General features: G+C 50.6%; 1 long non-coding RNA gene across 1 annotated transcript in view; it reads left to right on the top strand.

Moving 5' to 3' along the window:
- The first annotated feature begins 574 nt into the window (after positions 1-574).
- Positions 575-23,054, top strand: part of LOC134559917 (uncharacterized) — a 28,359-nt gene continuing 5,879 nt past the window's right edge. The window contains exons 1-2 of the long non-coding RNA XR_010082625.1: positions 575-3,323; positions 8,613-8,850. This is a non-coding gene — a long non-coding RNA (uncharacterized LOC134559917). The remainder of the gene's footprint in view (positions 3,324-8,612; positions 8,851-23,054) is intronic.

Raw genomic sequence — 23,054 nt, 5'->3', positions numbered from 1 at the left:
TTACATTTCTTAGAAGCAATTCAGTTTTTTTGAAGTAGGTGGACATACCCGGCACAGTGGTTTGTGTTTTGGTGTTTTCCTGTACGTGGTAAACTCATCCCTCCCAAAGCAGGGCTGAAAGGCTTTTCACAGCAATCTTAGATGAGATGATGGATTTCTGGAGTAGTCTCTGTACGTACAAACATGCTGCAATTCTTCTGCAAGAAGAGGCAGTTGCTGCGTCAGTGGTATTGCCAAATTCCTGATGAGTCTAATCCACCTCATCTCTAGAAATACCTGTTGTGTTTCAACTTTCTTCTGAGTTCAAGCACAAGCTGTTGCTGTTATTTCAGTCTCCTCTTGGCCACAGCAAGCAAATTGTTCCTGTGTTTCAGACACAGAAATCGAGTGATTGCTGTTGGTGCCCAGCCAGCGTTGAAACCAGCCAGATGGCTGAAGTAATGTTAAAAAGTGTTTAAAAATACGTGTGGCTCTCCAGACACATCACAGTATCAGGATATCAGGACTGAGGCTTTAGTCACCCCTCTATCAATACTAGTTAGTACACATTGAACAGAGAAGACACTTAAAAGAAACCAAGTTCATCTCCCAAGACAGTGCTCTGCCACTGATTGGAAAATGCCACAGTTGGGCCTTACTTACCCTAATGAGAATTACACCTTTTGAGAGTTATAAACCTCTTTATTTACAGATATCTGTGTGTTTTCTCAAACAGAAGCCCGCAAATGCTGAATCTCACTGCACTGTAAGATGACAAAACACTATGTCAGGCACTGCTGCTTACTCTGTACTAACAAAAATTGGCTAAAAACCCTGTGTTCCTCATACATTGAGGGGATGGAAAGTTAAACAGTGTTTAGGGAGATCTTGGAAATTCCTGTTCTGGAACTTACTGTTGGAGCAGGGGATAGAATTATCCACTTGTTGTTTAGGTGCATGAGGCTTGTATTCCTTGGGTATTTATGCAGGAGTTAGGAAGTGAACAGATCAGGAATGCCAAACCTTCCTTGGGTTGTTACTGAGCCCATTCAGGAGCTGCTCCTTTGAGCAGCGTGGGCTGGGATTGAGGGGTTCAGGTGTGTCAGGCAGGTTTTTGAGGCACAAACACCAGGCTTCCATAGGTTTGGGAGTGCTGGTCTGTGGAAAATGGAAACACTGACGTAGCAGAATTGCACTGTCTGGGGCATTAATTGTTAAATGTCAGTGCAATTATGTTTTAATGAAATAATGGTATCTCTGGGAGTAAGAACTGCTGGGGAATAGTTACTGAGGTAAGAAACAACATAGACTTTGAATTTTGCAGATGAGTACCAAGATTTTTGGCAGCCAAATACTCTTAAGGCAGGGAACACCTATAAACACTCTTATTGAGGATTAAGAGCCTGAAATAATCTCAGTTTGTACATTTCTGTACAGATAGTAATGGAGACAGAGTTACTCTACTGTGCATCTGTTCATCTTGTTCGCCTTGTGATTTTGTTGTGCAGTGATCAAATTTTACCAGAGCTTTGTATTACTAAAAATATTTTACTGCATTCCTACATATTTAAGAACCACTTAGAACAAGATAACAGTCAAAATTTTAACTTGGTAGCTGCAGGTTTAATTTCTTAGGGAAAAAAGTCTCACCCGATCTCATCAAATGGGGAAGTTACTTTTAAGGAGTGTAGCTGAATACACATATACATTAATATAGACAGTGTTACCTTTCACAGAGGATCTTGGGCTCTGGAAAACCAACGGGTGCAGCTGGGATTGGGAAATCCTGGGGGGCTGGAGGTGACAAGGAGATGTTTCTTTCCACACCAGGAAGAATTCCTTGTCCTGCTCCTCCTGAGACGGTGCTGCATCCGTGGGCTGTGCAGGGTAATAATTACCTTGGGAGAGATACAAGCAGCATTTTATGTGTTGGTGTGTGCTGGTGTTACAAGAAAATGCAGAGTTAGAGCAGGTATTCAAAACTAGAAGGGGCAAAGGTCTGGGAGGATGCTTGGACTTTAGGGGCTGGTTGGACATGAGCTGCAGGTGGCACAGAGGTGTTCAGCATCCTCTGGGATGTCCCTGTGTGCTCCCCAAAGCTCACCTGGTCATTCCCCTAACTCACTGCAAAAAGGTGCACTGAGCTCCTGCAACAGCCTGGTGGGAAGAAACTGTTCTCATTTGAAACACAAACAACTCCTGGCTTCTTGAAATGAAGCAGCAGATACCTGATAATCTCAGATCGAGGCTTTGAATAAATTCCTGTTTTCTGTTCCTGTGAGATTTACAGCAAGGATAAAAGTTTTCAGCTCCAGGAGATGCCCACTGAGGAAAACTTAGTAGAGACAGCAAATATATATGTAGAGAAAATAGAGTTCTTTAAGGAATTAACATGTTTGCCTGCATTTGTAAGAGGTTCTACTCTGTTGTGCCCTGCTTTTTATGCTTTTATGCACCTTTTTCTAAATGTTCCTGTATCTTCCCTTTCTGGTACATCAGCCTTTCTCAGCAGCATTTTTCTGAGCTTGCCAAGTGTGGATTCACCACTTTCCTGAAGCCCCCCTTGGCATTTCCCTGCTTGTGCTTTCCAGGATGCCTCCCCTGGGGACACCGTAACTCTGCCAGAAGCTGTTCCATGGCTCCATCCAGTTCTGCTGCTGTGGGAAGCTCCTGTGTGTCCCTGCCTGGGCTCTGCTGGCTCCTGGGTGGGGGCAGCCTCGCCCCAGGGAACATTTCCAAGGCCGCAGTTTAAGTTTGGTTGTTGGATTTCACTGCAAACAAGACCTTTCAACACTTCAAGCCTCACCCATGAGCTTCTTGATGAAAGAAATGTTTACTTAGCTTTTCTTTTTTGTTGTTTTTGGCTCTGCAGCCTCTGGTCTGGGAAAAGGTGCAATGTTGGGTCTTCTGGTGGCACTGAGAACAAAGCGTGACAAGGAGACACGTGAATTAAAATCTGCATTACTTTTACTGGAAAAAAATGCTGGAGTTCTGGTTTTTTAGATGAAACGATAAGAACTTGGAGTGTGATTGATGGCTGGGTACAGCAAGGGGAATAGTTTTTTCCCTGGATCCCAGTGCTGGTTTTATTCAGGTACAAGAGCTTCATCCATTCTTTTTTAAGGCCTTGTTCCTGCTGGCCACCCCTCCTGCTGTGGACTGCAAATGGCTCCTCGTTGTTGCAGGCACATCTCCTTTCTGTGGAGCTGCACCACAAACAAACGCGGTGAGAAGGTCCAGGTGACAAATAACCCCATGGGAATAAACCCGAGGTCATTCCCTGTTTGTTTGTCTCTTTCAGAGCAGCCTCTCAACAGCAGACGGAGCAGTGGAGAACCTGGGAGGTGAGGAGTGACATGTAGTGAGGGGCAGGACTGTGTGGCCCCGTGCTTTTCATAAAAAGGCAAACAAATCCACGCCTGTGTGTGACACTTGGGATTCCTGAAAGATTCATCTGCTTCTTTAGTTTTATTTTTCTTTGTTTTTTTTTTTTTTTTTTGTGTTTAAGCGTGCACTTAGTGGATGTAAAGAGAAGAGCATCTCAAGGTAACAATAGGAAACATTCCAGTCTATCCATGGGAGCCTGATGGGTATTGCTGTATAAAATTAAGGAAGGGATACAAAAAAAGCTTTTGGTTAAGAGGGTTAAAATAATATTATAGGTAAAACAACTTTTTAGAAGTAACAAATTGTCATCACTGATCAAATAATGTAAGCGCAACTTTAGGGCAGATTAGCATTCCCAGACCTGTGACCAAATTTCTTGCCACCATTTTCTTAGATCATGTCTTCATCTTCAGGGAATCTCCCACAGACCCAACCATTCCACCAGGTGTGCTGTTATGGACGGTTTCTGGGCAGTCCTGCTTTCTGTGGGTGTGGGAGGAAAGGTTGGGAAAGCTGGACGCTCTTATTTGGGTCATAGGAGTCACCACATGTCCACCTGGGTGGCTTCCCTGGGGAGGGCACACCTGGGTGTGTTGGCAGGAGAAAACGCAGAGGGAATTATTGAGGGGAGAGGGAGGAAGGGCAGGTGTGTGACCTCCTATGGCGTGAGGAGTTTGTGGGATCTCTCAGGAGCTGGGTCGGGGCTGTCCCCCCATGGTGCCGGGTGCCTGCTCTGCCTCATGCTCCCGCTGTGTCCTTGCACGTTTTTCAGGTCATTGCCCTGCCCAGAGGGTGACCCCTGTGGCCTTCCTCTGGCCAGGCTCTTCAGTGGCTGTCTTCAGTGCTGAGTTTTCCCCGTTCTGCTCCAGGACAGGAGGGACTGTTCCCACCACTTGCTGGTTGGAGATGTTCTGTGTAGGGCTCGTCACCTCCTGCCCTGTGACATCCCTCCCTTGTGCCCCTGGCTGGGATGCAGGAGAAGGCAGGAGCCCTGGGCCGTGCAGGAGCCCTCAAGGAGGGGATGTTGGGGTGAGAGGTTCCTTTTCTCACACCATGACTGGGAACGTGGTCTATATCCCACTGTGGGAGTGGGGAACAAAGGAGCTGTGTGAGTGGAACCAGAGGGCAGCTGTTCAGGCCAAGTTTGAATATCAGTGTTCAGGCTGGAGGGATTTAGGCACTGTGTAATTCTGGTCACTCTTTAAAGGCTGATTTCTCAAGCCTTTAGCGTACAAACTCAGCTTGAACCGTGTTTGAGGCTGAATGAGCTGCACCACCGTGGTCTGTGTAAAATGGAGGGCAGGTTGTAGCCCCCCTTCAGTGTCCCTGGGCAGCCTGGGTGCCAGGGGAGGGTTCCTGCAGCCTCCCGGGTCTGCACGGTTCAGGAACTTCCCGGCAGAGAACAATGGGTTCTCAGGCTGGAGCTGTGTGAGAGCCCTGGGCAGCCCCTGCCCGGTGCAGGGCCATGGAAAGGAATGTCAGGTGTGGTGTGAGAGATTATTATCCACGGCAGTCATGCGAGCCAGGACACTTCTTATTGACATTCTTGGGGAGGTTCAGCTGAGCTGAACACCAGCGTTCCCATAACTGCTGAGGCACTGCTGCCCCCTCACTCTCCTCCTGCCTTTATTTACATTTTATCTCCTAATGCTTTGCCTTACTCTGAGAGAAATATGAAGACACAACCACCTCCCAGAAAAATCCCTGCTCGGCAGGAGCTGCCCTCTCCAGAGCATTATGTCCATTTTGAACACCCCCAGGGAAGGAGTCTCCCTCTCTGGACAGGCTGCTCCAGCGCTCCATTGTTGGAGTGCTGCTCTGGAGTCCCTGACCCCCTCGGTTTGCTGGAGGTATCGATATCAGGGAAGGAAAGGCCAATTCCCAGCTCCTTCAGTCCCATGGACAAAGGCTGGGAGGAGCTGTGGTTACACAGCAGAAGAGCGGGCTGGGAAGGGATTTTAGCCAAAGAATTGTTCTGTGAGGCAAAAACGGAAAGGGAAAGTTGGCCAGGAGGATATGGAGGTGTCCAAGGCCGGGTTGGATGGGGCTTGGAGCAGCTTGGTCTAGCAGAAGGTGTTCCTGCCCATGGCAGGGGTTGGAATCAGATGGGCTTTAGGGTTTCTTCTCACCCAAACCGTTCAGGAATTCTGTGATCCATTCTGTGATTTTGGCTGGTAGCTTTCTGATTATAGCAGGGAAGAAAATGCTGCTTAGTTTCACCCTTGAGCTTGATAAACTTGCTGCCAGCCCCTCCTGGCTCATATGCAGACTGGAAAACCCTTTCCACTTCTGTGCATTTCTGGGCTGGGAGATCTCTCTGTGTTTCCCAGCATCACCTTTGCTTCTCACTGTCTGTTTTGAAGGATGGCTTTCCTCAGAAAGTGTGCTGGTTTGCTTTTACAAGGCCTAAACCAAAATCTGCTGCTCAGCCTGGCTGATGTTTTAATTGAAATCCCAAATCCCAGTTTATGGCATTAGCTGAAATTTACAGTAACGTGTGCTTCTGTATAAAAGATGGTTTTTGATTTTTTTGAGGGGTTGAGGAGGAATAACAAACGTGTACATGCCTGTACATGTGTCAGCATCCTAAATTTGTGTCCTTACACCCCTGTCCTCTGTGCCAGCCCAGCCCTTTGGTGTCCTGGGCTGCTTTTTCACAGGGCTGGAAGCTGGAGCATCCCATTGGAGCTATTCCCGCAGCAGAGCTGCTTTCCCTGCACACAGCCTGGTGGGTATCCACCGCTTTTTCCCGTTTCATCCTTTTTTCCTCCCGTTTTCCAGTCCCCCCTTCTTCCCGCTGCAGCCCGTGGCTGGGGCTGTGCTGCCACCTGGTGTCACCAAGCCGGGAAGCCGGGAAGGAGCATCCTGCTTCCCGGGAAAAGTGTTTTCTGCCGCCTCTTGGGGCAGTGCCACCTTCAGAAAACCCTCATCAACAAGCAAATATCTCCCCTCCAAAAGAAAACAACGAAAGAAGGGAAGCACAGTGACATTTTTGGCAGCTCCTAGAGAGCTGCAGCTGCCTCCCTGGGAGGGGGTTTTATTTTATGTTATGTGTTCTTTATTATAAATTATTATTAGGTAGTGCTGCTGGGATTTGAGCCCTTCTGCAGTATCCTTTTCCTTATCCCTGTTCCTTGCTCTCTGTAATAAATCAAGTGGAGTCTTCCACGTGTAACCCTTGTCCCAGAGGATCCCTGTGGTTTAGGATTTGTGTTTTCCCACTAATCTCTCCTATTTACACCTTCTGGGTTGTGCACGGCTCTGAGGGCAGAACCAGTTCTGTGCCTGGTCAGGAGCACCAGCCATGGCCATGAATACGCCGGGCTTTGGGATGGAGGGCTTGGGAGAGAGAAGGGCAATGTTTATTTTTCCTTAGGACAATGGGGAATTACTGTTTTACAGGGAGTCTCCCTGGGAAACACTAACTGCAGGCTTGGAGGGTGTCCCCACTGCCCAAGGGGAGGTCGGGGACCAGGTCACACTGCCTGCAGCCCGGGGTGGGTCCTGCTGCAGCCCTGCCCTGGCTCTCCTTCCCTGGTGTCCAGAGGTGCGGGTTTGCCAGGGGCTGGAGAGCGCCCAGTGCCTCTGGAACTGAACACAAGGGGGTGATTCAGGCATCGGGGAGAGGCTCCCGTTGCTGCCCCAGCACAAAGGCAGGGTTCAAGAGGAGCAGCCCCATCCCAGGATGAAATTATAGCCCCTGCACTGTGCCTTGTTTCCCTAAGCTGCTGCCGCTCCACAGCTTGAAATCTGAGGGAAAGAAAATCTGGATGTAAATGCAGCTGTGAAAGAAGTCAGTGATGGCAGGGAAATGTGATATAAAACTGTAGCCAGAAGGGGCGGGCAGGGATTTATTGTGGATGTGGGAATAACAGCCATGTGTGCACATATAACCCCAAGGCACCAGTTTCTCTCATCCCAGCCTTGCCAAACAAGGGTGACCTTAGGCAGGGATAATTTTAAGGCCTGCAAGGTCATGTCTTACTCCTTGATTTGGCTGCATCCTCTCTCTCAAAGGTGAATTTGAGAATTGGGAATGTTTTTAAACCCCTGCTTTTTTAATGGAGGGATTTCTCACCTTCCTGGGTGGGAAATTGGCATGTTTTCCTCCACACATTTTCCCTTTCAAGATTTGTGTAGATTGTATGGAGTAAATTACATAATCAGTTAGTACAGAAGAATAGTTGCCAGTTGAAGATTTCAGTGTATTCCTTTCCTCAGTGCATCCCTAACTCAGGAAAGGTGCAAATGAGTGGAAATCAGCAGGTATCACAAATAATGTTGTTCCTGATGAATTAACGCCCTGACCTCCTCAAGGCAGCTCTGGAGGTTGTTCCGAGCATCCTTGGCATTGTTTAATGGCTTTGCTCTGACATCCATCTTCAGCCCAAATGGGTTCTGCAATAGCTTAAAAAAGAAATTAAAAAGCAAGTTAGTGCTTGAAAGGTTGAAAAGGAATTCTGCTTGGCTTGACCTTGCTCCTCACAGGAATGATTCTTCCGAGATCTCACACGCATTTCAATCCACAAGTCGGGGGAAAGGCACTCCAGGTTTTATAGCTTGAGCACCTCAGGTCTTTTTTCATCAGCAGAGATGAAGCAGCCCCTCGGAGAAGTGAAGGTGTTGAATTCCCATTTCCATGGAAGCCGTGTACAATCCATGGTGCCATGTCAGTGCAGTATAAAGTGGGATGGTTCCTGTGATTCCCCCAGGACCCATTTCCTTCTGATTCTCTTTGTAAATACCTGGCTTTGTTCTAGCAACACTTTTTGCTTCAGGCTTCCTTAATATGGTGGGATGTTTACCTGTACTAGGCTGTGCTATTTGACTGCTTATATATGTGTGTGTATTTATATATATATGAAAAACTATTGCAAAGGAGATGAAGACATATCCTGGGGATGGCCTGAAGCTCCAGGGGCTGGCTTTGACTCACAGCAGTGTTTTGCTTGTTAGAAAAACTGCCCTGCAAAGGCAGGAGCTGCAAAGCTGCAGGTCTGTGGAGGCATCTGGGAGAGGATAGAAAAGGTAGAGGAAGCACAGGGGACCAGGTTCTCCTGCTGCAGCTGCTTCCAGTGGAGGTATTCCCCAAATCCTCGCCCTTCTGAAGCGAATCCCAAATGTTTCAGGTGCAGGTGTGTGTGTGTGTATTGAACCACTGCTAGAGGATGTTGGTTACCTGCAGTGACAGAGGGGGGGTTCAGAGCTTTTAATAACTTTTGCATTGTCTGTTGATGTTTTAATAGGCTCCAGGCTGGAAGTTTAATCCATAAAAATGTGTGTCAGGTGGCTGATGAATATAAATTGCTGAACACCATGGGCCTGCGAGGCTGGAGGATGCAGGAGGGAGACAGGGCTGTCTTCCATGTCGGGGAACTGGACTGTGAAATTAAGGACACGGGTTTGCAGCCTTGTCATTCTGCCTTGTGTTTGCTGGAGTTCCACTGCTGCGCACACGTCTGCTCTATGAAGATGCACGAAGAGGTAAGAGATCCCCTGTGGCACAGACAAAAAATCATGGAAAAGTTACAGGGAGGAGGTTAAAGAGTGCAGGAGCTGGTGTGGCTGGAGAAGAGCCATGGAGAAATCCAGGTGTTATCCAAGTGGCACAGGGAATGGTGCCACTTCTTCATCTTCAGGAAGGATAAATACGTGAAATGTCCTGCTCCAAGCCTTTTGATCTGTAGGCTGGAGAAAAATAGTACAAGACCCAAAGTTTTAGGAAGGGAGACAAGGATAGCCCGGGTGGAATGATGTTGGGCAGGGATGAAGGATATGATTCTGACACCAGATTTGCCTTGCCCATGTAGGGAGATGTGACTTTCACAGGCTTTGAGCTTTGGTTCAGTATTAGCTGTAGATCAGAGTAAATGAGGTGTGTAATAAACAGCGATGCAGAGGGGCTGTGCTGGCCATTGCTCCGGGCTGCAAAAACGCCTCCCTTACCCTGCTGGCCTGAATGTCTTAAATCATCTCAGCAGCCAGGAGCTCAGGGAGAAATGATCTGTCGGAACTCCTGGTTATAACAAAGAGGTAGAATGGAATCCATCACAGCAGGGGCTGCAGCCGCCCTTCCTCCCGCACGAGCAGTCCGGAAGGGCGGCTGGCATGTCGGTAAATCGGGACACGGCCGCCGACCCTGCGCTGCTCCAGGGAGGGGGCTGCGCTCCAGGGAGGGGGCTGCGCTCCAGGGAGGGGGCTGCGCTCCAGGGAGGGGGCTGCGCTCCAGGGAGGGGGCTGCACTCCAGGGAGGGGGCTGCGCTCCAGGGAGGGGGCTGTCCGTGCTGGGGGCTGAGGGGAGCGTGGCTGGGGGAGCTGGCTTTGGGTACACAGTGTTCACAAAGTGTTCTGCTGCGCTCTGGAGCCGGAGCAGACGGATGGTAGGGAAAAGCTTCATCTGCCCAGGATGGTGCTCTGGAAATAAAACGCCGCCAGAGGTTTTCATCTGCCACAGGTGCTGCCTTTTAGACAAGGCCTTACGATGGATGGGGCGGGAGCTCTGAGCCGGAGTGCTTGGGCAGGGCTCCCAAGATGACTGGGATTGCAGATACTGCAGCTGTGTTCCTGTTGCTTTAGCACATTCCACAGCCACTCCATGTGCTCTGGGGGGTCTGGTGGCCTCAGTCTGTTTGGGGCAAAGTGCCTGATGGTTTTGGGGAGGATTGGCTAAAATATCAGGAGGTGCAGGCCTTTGTGGGGAATATTTACACACCTGAACTCTTATTTGCAGTTCTTCCTGGAATAGGGTCTAAAGCTTTTTCTTGTGAGATCCTAAAATCCTGGAATGGTCTGGGTTAGGAGGGGTTTTAAAACTGGTCTTGTTCCAACCCCTGCCATGGTCAGGGACACCTTCCACTTGACCAGGTTGCTCCAAGCCCCATCCAGCCTGGCCCAGGGGCCCATAGCACTGGTCACTGCTGGGATTGTTACTGTGGAGTGGGATTGGCACCCGGGGAGTGCCTTCAGCCAGTGCCTTTATTTGCAGAGAAATTACGTGGCCAAAGCCCAGAGTCAGAGCTTGTGCACAAATGAGGATGGACGTGCCCCGTGCACTGACCCCCAGCTCATTCCCCAGCCTGCCACCACCCTCTGGAGTGTCACCACATCCCTTCTGCTCCCTGGATGGCTGCCTGCACGACAGAGACCCCTCTGACAGGGATAAGCAGAGACCCCTCTGACAGGGATAAGCAGAGACCCCTCTGATAGGGATAAGCAGAGACCCCCTGACAGGGATAAGCAGAGACCCCTCTGACAGGGATAAGCAGAGACCCCTCTGACAGGGATAAGCAGAGACCCCTCTGACAGGGATAACCAGGCAGAGACCCCTCTGACAGGGATAAGCAGAGACCCCCTGACAGGGATAAGCAGCCCGTGTGGAAGATGTGGGCACTGGCAGTCAGGCGGGAGGAGGCGATGCCCGTGCTGGCTGCTCAGAGCCGTGCTCCCCCTCTGAGTGCCATTCCCCGGAGGCGGCTGCCGCGGCAGTGACAGAAGGATGACAGTCTGCCTCACTGCCAGGGGCTCAGCGTGCCTGGAAATGGGAACTGCAGAGAGAGAGAGGCTCGGGAATGATCCTGCTGCTCTCCCTTCAGAGCCTGTTCGCTCGTCAGGGCCTGCGGGGGCCATGGAACCCTGGCAAAGCATCCGTCTGGAATAAACGGGATGGGAGCGGGACTGCCCTGATGGCAAACGTCACTGCCCACGGCAAAAGCCTGCTGGACACTCAGCAGTGCCCGGGTGGCTTAGGGAACACCCAGCCCCTCTGCACGGGCCTGCACAGCCTGGGGTGAAGCCTAGATGTTGGCTTAGGGTAAACAGCAGTTCCTCTGCTTCCCAGGGTGTCATCCTCAGTAATACGGGCTCTTCCACCTGAGCCTGACAAGGATACTCTCCATCAGATCACTGCCTAAATCCTGCATGTCTTTACTGGAGGTACCAGAGCAGGACAAATGATTCCCAGTTAGACTTTTCTCTTTTTCCCTGTCCCCGAGAGCACTGGGAGCAGTGTGGTGAACCTGTGAATTTCCAATTTCTGAGCTGAGCAGATGGGACAGGGCCTGACCAGCCCCAGGGATGAGACCTTGGGAAAAAACAGGGAAGCAGCTGCCTCTGTTATTCCCTCTGTGCCCCATCTCTGGAAGTGTCCAAGGCCAGGTTGGATGGAGCCTGGAACAACCTGGGAACAACCAGGAAGGTGTCCCTGCCTATGGCAGGGGCTGGGAACTGCATGGTCTTGAAGGTCCCTTCCAGCACAAACCATCCTGGGATTCCCTCTCTGAAGAGATTTTCTTTTAAAGAGTGGTTGCACAAATGAGGAAAAGGGGTTTTTTTCCTAATGGATAACCCAATCACCATCTCTAAGAATAAATATTTATGGAAAAGAATATCTTGCAAATAATTCCAAAACACAGAGTAATTGCAAAGCAAAATTTATAAATATTTTCAAAATTAATTGGCCTTGCTTCCCAGTAGAGCAGATGGAAAAATTTCTGTTAAAATGTTTCTCCATTGCTCTCTAAATATATTAAGGACTTATTCAAATGTAGGGATAATGAGGGCTTAACATAGGTTACTGATTCTTCCCATTTCCTGTGTGCCCTGGAGATTAAGCCAGAATCAATCTTTACATTTGAATTCAATCCCAAGGAAGTGTCACACTGAGCAAGCTGAGGGTTGTGCTACCAAAAATGCGCCTGAAACCACACGTTGTGTCCAAATAGTTGAACTTTGGTGGGAAGGATGAGCAACCTTGTTTATGCCTGGTCTGAAGCCCCTTGATTCCAAATCCGTGGGTATGTGCAGTGTTTGGGCTGTCCCTGTGTGTGCTCTGCCCAGCCTCGGAGCACTGTGTGGGAAACGCCAGAGCCAGGAAGGAGCCCCGGAGCTGAGGTGGTGGCCAGCACCCTCCTGGGTGGCTGCAAAGCCCTTGCCATCCACAGACAACAGACAAATCCCTTGTCACCCTTGTCACCCTTGTCACCCTTGTCACCCTTGTCACCCTTGTCACCCTTGTCATCGAGTGATTTTGTGGGAATTAGGGATTGAAAGCCTTTCGCCCATTTGTTGCTTTTGTCGTTCTGTGGAAAATGCTTTGACGTGCCTTCTCCAGGTCTTTGGGGAATGATCATCTACACAGATGAGGTGCCCTAACAGTGAGAAGTGAAAAGAGAGGAGGCACAAGCATTGCCTACACCGTGGTCCTTTACAGGCAGGCTCTTGCTGTGGCATCCCTGGGAGTGTCCAGGGCCGGGTTGGCTGGGGCCCGGAGCAGCCTGCTCTAGCAGAAGGTGTCCCTGCCTTGTTTCAGGAGAGCTGTGTCCCTCCAGAGCCTGGACTGGTATTCCCACGGTCCCGAGTGTGTCTGTCCCCTTTAGAGCAGAACTTCCTTCCCGTGGCCTCTGGAGGAGCCCTGTGTGCTGGAGCTGATGGATTGGCATTACCCCCGTGCCCACGGCAGAGCGGCGCTTTGTCTCCTCCGGGGACTCTCCCGGTGTGTCCCATCCTCGGCACGGCTCACACTGGCAAGGCCACCGGCCTTCATGGCCCTGCAGGATTGGCTCTGCAGCCAGTCAGGGGCAAAGCAGGGTAAATCTGCCAGCCCGTGACTCTGAGACTTAAATCAACAGAGGGATTCAGACAAGGAGCGTTCCTCGTGCACTTACACCTGCTGCAGAACTCGTCATTCCGTAGGGAAAAAAATGATAGTGTGCAAAAATCCCATCTTTACCTTGTGAGTGAAGGTTTCCCGTTCATCTCCCTCGCTTTCTATTTATTTCCACGTCCTCCTGGAGGGGCTGTTTTATCTGGAAAGGGAGAAAAAAATATTTTACATATTTCAAATAACCTCCATCAAATTAGAAGCTGAGTGGGAAGCATTCCCCCAAATGTCCCTTGGAATTTATAAAAGGCCGGACATCAAAAATGATGGGATTATTTAAGGTTTTATTTTCTCTGGCTGGAACACCACGAGATAAATCAGGGGAACGATGTGATGTCTTCAGAGTGTCTGAATCCAAAGCTCTGGCAATTTTGTGAGCATCTGTACAGCAGAGCCCGTCTCCATTTCCCTTTCATTCCCATGCAGATTGCTCTCCCGACGTGCTGGGAGGGAACAGACTGATGTGTGCTGGGCAAACATTTACAGAACCAAGTATTACAGTGCCCAAAATGATTCCAGAATCAGCCCCGCCGCGTTGCCGTGAGTGGGAATCACCTGCGGCCCGAGGGGATCGGTTTGGAGCTGGCAGCCCCACGGGACAGCGTGTGGGGAGCCTGGGGTGTGCCTGGGCCTGCAGGAGGGGACAGAGGGACAGTCAGAGAGCCAGCCCTCTCCTGAGCTGCATCGTTTCATTCCTCCTGGGAGGGGTCAGGCCATGGCACAGGGTGCCAGAGCAGCTGTGGCTGCCCCTGGATCCCTGGAGGTGTCCAAGGCCAGGCTGGACAGGGCTGGGGGCACCCTGGGCTAGTGGGAGGTGTCCCTGCCCGTGGCAGGGGGTTGGGACTGGATGATGTTTGAGGTCCCCTCCAAGCCAAACCATCCCAGGATTCTATGGTTTGGCAGCAGCTCCCTCCTGAAAGCCCAGCTGGTGTCAGCCAGCAGCGTGGGGTACGAGGGGACATCCCCGGGAGCTGGTTCCATTCAGGGAACAGTTTCCCCATCTCACAGTACTGACACAGCCAGCAGTGTCCTGCAGGGCTGGGGGCTCTTCCCTGCTGCCTGGGAATGTGGTGAGCCGCTGGCTGTCCCGGTTACCTGTGTGCCTCCCCAGGAGCTGAGTGTGGGTGCAGTCCCTGCTTTGCTGGGTGAGGTTCAGTTGTGTTCAGAGCCTGTAGCTTCCCCACGGCTGGGGTGTTACCGGGGAGTGTCGGCAGTGCTCCCCTGCTGCTGGGCCTGTTCATGGGCGCCCTGCGGACAAGAAGCTCCTCTGGGTAAGGCAAACCTGGATTGTGAAACCCAGAATGAGGAAACCTGGTGAGAAGTTCAGGGAGCTCCTTTTCAGGCGTGTTTAATGCAGGATACAGAGGAGCAGGTCTGGTCACACCCTGCCCTCGTGGGCTCTGGGAAGGAGATGGTGTTTGGGTGGAAACGGGAGCCCTGGAGCGTGCAGGTGCTGCTGTTCCAGCTCTGAATCCTGTGCTTGTCTCCATCCCATTGCTCTTGTAATTCACACACAGCTCAACTGTCAGCACTTGGCTTCTTTCAGTGGGAAGAGGCTGAAGTGGGGTTCACTGTTGCATTTCTGAGGGTGAGGGGTCTCAGGTGATGCTAAAAATCCAGGTCATGACATCCTTCCCACAGGGGGACACCAAACACTGCAGTTTTTATTGCAGAGATATATAAAGGAAGAGATAAAATAACTAATAAGAAGGAAAATTCTCAATTCTTGAGTACAAACCTCAATTCTTTTTTCCAGAGAACCATCTTTGTTTTCCAGAAGATCTGATTCTGGTAGGCTTTAAACCATCCACTGTGGCTGTAGTGGGGGACCAGGGGGACGTGGCTCTGCCCAGCACCTCCTGTTTGCTCCCTGGCCAGACAGGAACTAACTCTGGGAGTTGTGAGGGATGAGAGACAAATGGCTGCCCACAGAGCAAAGGGAGGAGAAAGAACAGAACGAGTTCTTAGCTCACCACCACTGCGTCCATCACTTATTAAATTACATCCATTGTGTGATCTGAAAGAACTCCTCCTTTTATCTGGACAGCCATCAGGATGGAAACAATAATAAAACTCTGCTGACAGGTGCCACAAAGGAGGCTTTGTTTTCAGAGCCCCTCTTCAGTTTCTGCTTGATCAGAGAGCAAACAAACCTGAGGAAGTTCTCGCTGGGCCGGTGCAGGGAGAGGAGCAGTGTGGTAAATGCTGGTTTTGGTTTTGGCTAACTGCTGGAGGAGAAAAGGGGAGATGTAACAGGGGGTTCTGTGTCTGCTCATCCTGCAGGAGCCGGGAGCCGAGGCAGGGAGGGTGACTCGGGCTGTTGCAGCAGTGCTGCTCCTGGGGTTCATGAGGATTCGGGCAAGCCTCTCCCCAGGGCGGGGCAGGAGCGGCCGGCACCGCCCGGCTCACCCCGGCACAGATGTCACAAGGCTCTGCAGTGTCCCAGTATAAAAAGCAGGTTTGTGGGTGTTGCTGGGAGTGGACAGGCTCACAGGGGGCTGTGTGGGGGCCCTGCTCTCCTCACACTGATAAAGGCCCCATCACTGCCTGTCAGGAGGTGTCAGGAGAGCAGGAGAGTTCTGACCCAGCTCTGCAAACACTCTGTACCTGTGCAGCACCACTGGGTGGTTTATCACACGTTCTGACTCGTACAAGACATTTTATAATGAGATTAGCAGGTGGCCCTACAAGAGCAAAGCCTCCTACCCGGCACCACGGAATTAAGCCATAAAAAATAAAGGCAGCTTCTCTCCTTGACAGCTTATAAGTATTCCAGGCATTGCGGTGTCATAGGCTTTATGACAGCTTTGAGCTTAAGGAATTAAAAAAAAAATTAAAAACCTATATTCAGTAATTTAATTCTAATTAATTCATTATCCCAGAATCTTCTTTGGATTGCAGCTCATAGCCACAATATTTCTCTGGATTTCTTCCAGATTTTTTTCCCCAAGCTTTGCTGCTTTATTTGTGGGCGGGTAAGGAGTGCATAGATACATTTGTGGTCCTCAGGCTGTATACTAAATATTCTTCAACTATCTTAAAGTTCACCTATTGAACGCTGTGTCATCCAGGCACAGCCTTTTGTTAAGCAAGTTTCCGGATTTTATTGCTCTCCCTTGTGGAATTTTTTTTAAAGGGCATTAAGAAGTTCTCTCTCTTCTCTAGCCCTGCCCTGGAGAACTGACCTCACCAGGGGCAATCTTTGTGCCCCTCGGGCTGGTTTTGCTGAGCCCATCTGCAGGGTCTGGGGGCAGGAGCAGCCCTTGCAGGTAACCTGGGGCTGCAGCGTCTGTGTGAGCAGCGTCCCAGTGCCTCACCTGAGCTCTGTCCCCGGGGCAGTGACCGCCTGTAGCTGCGTGCTGGTGGCTTTTGGGCAGGGTGGCAGCAGGTTTCTGGGCTGGAGGGAGCTGAGGGTCCATAACCCGGCACATTCCCCACCTGGAGAACGCACACAGCCTGCTCCTAGTGAGGTTTTAGGGCATAAACCATCCCGGCAGCTCTGCCCTGCAACATTAATTTATCTTAGGAGTGTGTGAATGCTATTCCCAGGAACTCTGTGAGAGTCCCCTGGGTACTTCCAGCCCTCTCCTCTCACAGGCCAGCAGGGGCAGGGCTGGTGGATGGCAGCACCAGAGAGCTTTATAATCCTGGGAACACTGCCCAGGGGCCAATTCCCTAGGCTGGAAAAGTTCATTGTCTGCACCAGGGCTGGACGGTGCAAAAGTGCCTTTTGGGGAGAGTGGGGTGGGTTTGTTTTACTGTTTGGGGGTTTTTTAATGCATTTGTGCGTTATGAGGAGTGATGTGTGTGTGTTGGGAGGGAAATGATGCAGCTCTGCCGTGCCTGAGCTGCTGCCAGATGAACGAGCAAGGTGGCACTGTGGGGCTGCTCTGGCTCTGTGGAGCAGTGCCTGGGGCTCTTCAGCTCTGCTTACTGCTCCTCTCTGGTCTTACGTGAGATGGAGTTAAAATACTCCATCATGTTAATAAAAAAAGAGGAAGGAAGGGCATTTGAACCTGAATAAACTCAGTTTGGGGAGAAGACACAGTTCCTTGCTGCTGAGAGTATTTAAGCTCTGAAAGGTGGGACAGAAGAGTTATGGCCCTTTTGCATTGGCCTTTTAGGGAGTTGGATTGGCTTTACCAGGACAGCAGCCCAGGAACAGGGAGTGCAGGAAAAGTCCTCTTTTGAGCCCACTTTGCCCTGTCTTTCTCTAACAGCCATGGGTACATTCCTGCTGGTGTCTCATGTCCAGGGCTGGGGCTCTGGGCAGCTCCAGGGAGGGAGGGCAGGTTTAAATTCCTGCATTCAGGTGTGGTCCCTCCCTTGCCCACATCCAGGGGGGGCCCTGGAGTCACCTCTGCGTTTATTCCAGTGGGGATGTGGTGGGAGAGGGGCTTCCCCTGCAGGGCTGAGGGATCCTCTGGATTGTCACCCTGTGCCCCTCCGTGGCCCCACGACAGCCCAGTGCCCTGCCACCCTGTCCTGTCCCTGTGTGGGGAGAGGAGACAGACGTGAGACACCTCACACTCCAAACAAAACCTGCCAGAAAAAATCTGTTTGATACTCAGGCAGCTAAAATGGGCCATAGTGTTTATTCCCAGAGCTCCCTCTTCCCTAAATATGGGATCTCTGCCAGTGCCAAAGGGGCTCCCAACCAAAGCACCGTGCCTTTGACAGCAATACCAGACAGGCACCCACGGATAACTCTTCCCAATGGCTTTACAGCCAGGTAATCAATATATCACAGCAGACATGGTGCCTTTGATTTGCTGTTTATGCACCACCCAGGATCCTTGGATGTGGTGTTGATGCCAGCACAAGGATGCAGGAGCTGGGGGATCGATAGGGAACATTTCTTCAGGTGCATTGATTACCCAGAAAGGAATGGCGATAAATTTTTGTGTGTTCCCACTCTGCCTCTGGGCCTGTTAAAAGGGAAGAAATACCCTGGTTTTCCTCTCTATTTCTCTCTCCTGAGAAGCTGAAAAAACCCCTGAAAACAGCATGGCAGGAGCTTGGGGATGTCAGGTCTTTTTTTGTTTTTTAGAGAGTGGGCAAATCTAATATATTTATTTTTTGACCTCTTGTCCTCTTATCCCATCTTGGGATCAGAGAAGACAAGGATGACAGCTAAAAGGAAAGAATGCCAAAACAGGAAAAAAACCCAAACCCCAACCCTGAAAAGACAGCTGCTGCCATCCTTCTGTTAATGTAATCAGAATTTGGTTCAGTATTGAATCCCTGAAGGCATGAACTGGGTTACTTTTGGTTGGTGTGGAGAGCAGGAGCTGCGTTCCGCAGGCCCCGTGGTGCCGGGATTTAACCGGATCCCTGCCGGCACTCAAGGCCTTGGTGCAGCATTTGTGCTCCAGGTGCCCGGAGTGCTGAGCGCCCCTTGGAGCCCGGCGGGCAGGGGGGGCCCTCTGGGCACCCATCCCTGCCCACCCATCCCTGCCCACCCCAAGGCACTGCCGGAGCTGGGCTGCCTCAGCAGCGCCTCTGTGTCCTGGCAAGCTCCGGGAGCAGAGAGGGACGTGGGTGAAACAAGGGGAATATTCCAGCCTGACTCCTGGAATTAAAGGCAGACACTGTGGCCGATGTTGGGAGGCTGGGATGGGGCTGGTGCTGGAAAAAGAACTGCCTGTGAGAAGTTAGGGAGCTCCAGGCCTCATCCCTGGGAATGGCAGACCCTGGGCCGCAGGGAGCCACACCAGCCACCGCAGGATGGGTAAGGTCATCCCACCTCCCCCAAACCCACCAAACAAAATCTGGAGCTCAGACACCAGATACACCTGCAGTGCATGCGTTCATTTATGCCTGAAATTCTGTGTCCCCCCGGGCATTCCCTGGAATCATCTTTGCACAAGGCAAATTTCCTTCTGGTAGCTTGGAAGATTGTTATTATTAAGACACAACTGGGAAAAAATATCTGAAAATAATGTCATCATCAGTGCTGCCAGGGTTGGGTTTTTTTGCTTTTGTTGTGCTGGGTGTTTTTGAGGAACAGTCTTTTGCTGTAATGTTGTTTTATGGGGTTGTTTTGCTTTTTTTGCCTTTTTTCCAAGTGATTTACAAACATCTCTGTCACCTTTTCATCCCTTCTGAAAAAGCTTTGTTTTTGTGAAGAGGCTGCAGCATGTCAGAATAAAGTGCAAATACCCACTTCAAGGCTCTAACAAGTTCTGTGCCACTAAGTGCCTTTGATTCCTGCATTTAATTATGTCACATTGGATTAGAATAATCCCATTCCTCCTTGTTTCTCCTACTCAGTTTTCCACACTTATCTTGCACTTAATTAAAAGTGCCTCCTTCACTGCTGGGCTGGTAGGGAAATGAAGGCTGAGGGATCTTATTTTTAACCTGTCATACTCTGCACCTATAGACATATATTTATCCCACTTTCCATTCTTCCCTTGCCTAAAGAAATACTCATCTCAAGTCCAAAAAAATGAAAGGTTACTTTGTGAATTTGCTGTTAAACATTTACAAGATATTTGGAGGAGTGAGGAAAGGAGACGTTGAATGCCGAGCTAATTTCTAGCTAAATTTGCCTAAACCTTAGCTAATGTCTTGGCAGAGCTTTCCCCACCTCCCCTTTTTCCTTTAATAGCCGTGTTTGGACTTGACAATCCTAAAGGTCTCTTCCAACCCTAAGGATTCTCTGATTCCGTGACTTTATCGCAGTCATGAATTTGGGATTTTCACCCACCAACAGGAAAGGCTGTGAGGAGACAAAGCAAAGCAGATGTGCTTTTGGCACTCTATACGTGATTATTAAATTTTGAGTTGGCAGCTGCTTCGAGGCACAATGCCTGATTTTGAGGTCTGTGCTATTCATCTCGAACTTTCCTGGTAGCTTTCAGCTCCAGCAGTTGAGAAAATTGGTTAGAATTTTTGCAGGCCCCTGCTCCTCCTTGCAGCCCTAATCTCCTTATTTCAGCGCTGCTCCAGCAGCAGCGTTCAGCAGAGCGGGTTTTCCTGCGTGACTCAGGACCCTCGAGTCGTCCTGGCTGCCCGGGATCAGCAAAGGATTTCAGGGCATTACGCTTCTGACTCCTGAAGAGCGATTTGGGATTTTTGAGATTAGCACAGCTTTTCCTTTGATCCCCGTTTTCTCCTTCAGCCCGTTTCCTCCATCCCGCGGTGCTGGCAGTGCGGATGTGGACGGGCACTCCCAGGCCCTGGCAGTGCCCCAGCCTCGTGCTCCCTTCCCAGAGCTGCTCCCGCGCGTTCCCACCGCGGGCGGGAGGTGCTGCCTGCTGCCTTCGCTCGGCGGATGAGGGAACGTGTCTAAACCCTGTCAGCCTAATGGGATTACGCCTCTAAACCGGAATGATTCCGGCTCCAGAGCGGCATTGCGAGATCAGTTCGGATTCCCGTGGATTTGGATTATTTTGGGGAGCTGGGGGGGGATTCACCACGCTGATTGCGGTGAGGCCGGCCTAGGCCCCGCGCCCCAGCGGGGCAGCCCCGGCTCTCCCAGGGAGCCTGCAGCCAGAAAAGCCCCTCCGCGACCAGTCAGGGGGTGTCGGCACCTCCGGGCTCATCCCTGCCCGTGGGGGGAGCCCCGGAGCCCCCACAGCAGGGGGAATTCCTGGGGAAGCCGTGCCAGGCTGCTTTGGCTTCCAGCAGCTGGCTCGGGTCTGACAGCGCCTGCAGCGCTCCCCCAACAGTCAGGACCAGCGAGTATTTAAACCTGGAGATTGTTCCTGTGCTCCAGGCCCTGCACGAGTACCTCTCGAGGATATCCAATCCCCGTGCCACTGCGTTCCCTTGCATGAGGAATTCATTCTTTGCTCCGCTGCCAGTTTTCTCCTACTCTCGCTTGCTAAAATAATACATCGCAGTCGCCTCTTAAATTAGACACAAGCTTCCCCCTCTGACAGAGTTCCTGGACCCTGTGTGCTGTGAGGAGAGACTGGAAAATGCGTTTTAATGTGGGCAGTGCCGCAGGTGTCAGCTCGGTCAGCCAGGTTTTACCTGGCAATTCGTAGGATCACGGATGGGTTTGGCTGGGAAGGGGGCCCTCAGGAGCATCTCCTGGGCTGTCCTGAGGGGTTTGCTAGGAACCCCAGCTTTCCTTTCCACAGGCAAAAATCTGTCTGCAGAGAAGTGCTTTCTCCTTCAGGGTGTGTTACTCATTTCCTACTCCCTGTTCTCAGTAATTTCCCCCTGGCTTTCCTCTCCATCACACACCTCTGAGCACGGTGAGGGTTCTCAGCAGGCAAAGGGCAGTGCCTGGGCCAAACTGCATCTCCAGGCTTTGCCCTCGGGTGCCCGCAGACGCCTTCCTGCAGTGCCCAGCCCTGCTTCATGGGCAAACCCCTGTAATCCCAGCACAAGGAACTGCAGAGTTTTCCTCTGCCCCTCCACTAGGGTCAGGAGGCTGCGTGTCTGCCCCACAGTTCAGCTCTTCCATGGCAAAAACAACAAAGCTGCGAAGGAATAAATTATTGAGGCTGTTAATCAACAGGTGGCAAATGGAAAAGGCAGCCAAAATGAAAGCTAATTATCTGTGGGCAAAATAGAGTCATTTTAAATGGGCACTAAGCTCTGTAATTGAAGGTGCAAGAGTGCAAAACTTAACATTGGAAGGAAACCAGAAAATGGATGTACTTAAGGCTGGGCACTTATGAAAGTAGTTCTATTGCACATTACTAAATTTTATAATGTCTTCATTGTGTCACTGTTAAGTGTCCAGAATTATTATTCTTTAATGTGTAAAATAAAAATGTGTTTAATGTGCCAGTATGAAATAGGTCTGTGGCAAAGTCAAGTCTTTGAGGGCTATTTCTACTTCAGCACTCAGTATTTTGTCAAATAACGTTTTATGAAAAACCCCACACAGAGTGGGCTGCTGGTGGGTGCCTCACTTCCCTCCCCTGAGAGCTCAGTCCTGCAGGGAGTCTTTGAGAGGGGCAGAAATGAGTTTCTCATTCACGAGGGGCTGGGTGGCCCCGCCGGGCAGGTCCGTGCCAGCAGCTGCTGTGCAGGGAGGGGGAGGAACTGCCCAGCCTGTGCTTTCCTGGCAGGTTCTGAGAGCTGGGCTCTCACTGTCAGAGCTGTAAGAGCAGGGAAGCCTCTGGTAGATTTTCTAAACACAGCTGAGATTTCCAAGAGGACACACAGTTCTCTTCCTTAGGGATTTCCCTGTGAACAAGCATCCTAAGTTACAATATTTTCCTGATTCCTGCCCCTGTTCTAAGCCCACTCACGGACTCACCCTGCACAATTCACCTCAGTGCCTGATTAGTGGTTGGCTCCATTCCCTGAGCGTGCCAAGCCTTAAGTAAAAGCACTTGGGGTTTATGAAAATATGGAGCTATTTTGGAAAAAAGGATCTGCAGTGCTACAGGAATGGTGATTTAGGATCCACACTAAAACCTTCAGCTGCCGAGCAGGCTCCTGTGCTAATAAAAATCCTCCGTTCCACAGATGTTTTGCACACCAGAGCCAAAACACTGTCGCAGGATGTCACCAATATAAAGCACGTCTGTCAAAATTTTATGTCCCAGCTTGTCCCACGTGGGAGGGGAAAAAAAATTGCTTGTCATGAGATGGGCTTTAGAAAGAATGTGACAACGTGGTCTGTGTTAGAGCCCCGACACGACACCTTCCCACAGCAATCCAGGCAAGCCTCCAAACGTTTCTTCTCCTGCCACATGGAGGGAAATAAAAGAGGAGGCTGCCTGGTGTGCGTCTGACCTTTGGAGAAATGAGTTTCAGTGTTGTGCCAAGGTGCTTGTCCCTTCTGATTGTCCTGGCTGCCTTGGGTTGCCTCCCTGTGCCTCCCTGGACTTTCATCCTGAGGTATCAGTTGTATCTTTTAAGAAGATTGAAGGGAATTAAGGCTCAACTCTCCTTTTCCAAGCAGCTGACAAGTTTTAGTGTGTTCTGTGTGGCAGTTACTGGAAATAGCTGAAGTCTGCAGAGGGTGAGCCAGGATCCATAAAAATGTTCTTCCTCCTTAGGATGACAATTTATAATTTAGCTGCAGCTCCCAGCCTAATGATGGCAGATTTACAGG

The sequence above is a fragment of the Prinia subflava genome, chromosome 18, assembly GCF_021018805.1.
Source record: "Prinia subflava isolate CZ2003 ecotype Zambia chromosome 18, Cam_Psub_1.2, whole genome shotgun sequence".
Lineage (NCBI taxonomy): Eukaryota > Metazoa > Chordata > Aves > Passeriformes > Cisticolidae > Prinia > Prinia subflava.
Note: the sequence above shows the minus strand (reverse complement) of the source record. Positions and strands in the feature narration are given on the sequence as shown.